The sequence below is a fragment of the Dasypus novemcinctus genome, chromosome 1, assembly GCF_030445035.2.
Source record: "Dasypus novemcinctus isolate mDasNov1 chromosome 1, mDasNov1.1.hap2, whole genome shotgun sequence".
Classification (NCBI taxonomy): domain Eukaryota; kingdom Metazoa; phylum Chordata; class Mammalia; order Cingulata; family Dasypodidae; genus Dasypus; species Dasypus novemcinctus.
The window spans coordinates 152,629,463-152,631,237 of record NC_080673.1 but is presented as its reverse complement, the minus strand read 5'-3'; positions in this window follow the sequence as shown (position 1 = coordinate 152,631,237).

Here is a 1,775-nt window from a genome sequence, read left to right as displayed (position 1 = left end):
TTTATTTAGCCCCGCCCCCTTGCTGCTTGCTTGCTGTCTGCTCTGTGTCCATTCGCTGCGCATTCTTCTGTGTCTGCTTGTCTCCCTTAGTTGTGTCATCTTGCTGCGCCAGCTCTCCGCAGGTGCAGATGAGCTTGCCTTCACAAGGAGGCCCTGGGAAGCAAACCCAGGGCCTCCCATATGGTAGACGGGAGCTCAACTGGTTGAGCCACATCCGCTTCCTTATTTCATAATTTTTTAGAAGTTCCTGTTCCCCTACTGTACTACTTTAAAAAAAAATATTTACTAATTCACTTGCCTTACTTTTCTAAATAAAAAATATAGAGAAAAAGTCCAAACCAGAAAATATGGCATAATTTTCTCTCCAGCCTCAACCTTTCCTCTTCCCATTCCCCACACACTTACATCCCTGTCTTCTTTTGTAACCTTTCCCCAAATCAGGTAACAGTAAGAGAGAGTCCTACCCAGGAAATGTGGGCCTTGCCATGCACTTACAAGCAGCTTCTCTGGAACACTGTCACAGAAAGGCCAATTGCATTGTTCTTAGCTTAAGAAGAACGAAGAAACAATGAAGGGATACCTCCTGCAGTAGAGACTATGCTTTATTTTCCTAGCAGGAAAATAAATGGCAATTTGGCCATCCTTTCCACATCGGTCTTACTGCATTTGGAAAGCCTTGGACATCCTTGTATAACGTGGGAAAACTCTAAAAAGTTAGCACATTTAACAACCTGAAGGACTGTTGAAGCCCCATTAATTTACCCACCCATTTTCCTGATGTTTATTTGACATGCATGTACAGTATCTCTAGAATAAGCGAGATGAGTCTGCTACCACTCCCCTCTCACCGCCACTCACTCGCCACCCCATCTCTAGAATGTAAGCTCCAAAAAAGAACATTGTCCTGTAAAGTCCTCTGTTCTCAGGGTCCAGAAGGTCTCTAGCGTGCAGCAAGCATACAATATTTTTTAATTCACATTTTAAAGATTTTTTAATTACCTAAAAAAAAAGCTAAATTTTCATTTATAGCTTATAAGATTGTTTAAAACTGATGAATTAAGAAATAGAACCATCGCAACATGATGTAAACAGCTGATGGCATTTAAGGCATTGCCTCAAGTTGAACTCCTTAGTGGGGGAAAGGACTGCTGTTGTCTAAATAGAATTTCTGCCACTGCTTTATTTTTGTATTATGGGCAATTACTTTGATGATAAAAAAAAGTCAAAGCTATACTTTACATGTTTAAATTACCCACATTTCCAAAGTCCTAATGCAACTATACATTTTTATCATCTGCCTTCTTTATCCACATATATACACACATTCATATTTATGCAGTTGTTTGTGATCATAACTATGTATTTTACAGTTAGCTTTTTTCACCTAACATACGGTTTCATTTATAAACAGTGCTCCATACTCCCGCAATCTAGGCATTAAATTAATATAATGATGTTAATGGCTGCGTGATATTCCAACGTGCTCAAGTACTATAATATAGCTAAATTTCCAAACGTGGAACACTTCGGGTTGTTTCCATTTTTCCAGGTGAGATAATGTTGCAATGAAGACTTGCAGGCACGTGGACTTCCTCCTTTGCTTTGCTCTTTTGTTTCCGTTGAATCATATTCTGGGGCTCCTAGCTGGGTGGAGACTTCTGTCAACGGAAGGACGGAGAGCCACGACCCAAGTGATCTAGACCCGGGAACAGCGCGACCCCGCGGGGTCTCAACCCCAGGCGGCGAGTCCCAGGCGGGGCAGGCCGCGTCCCCGC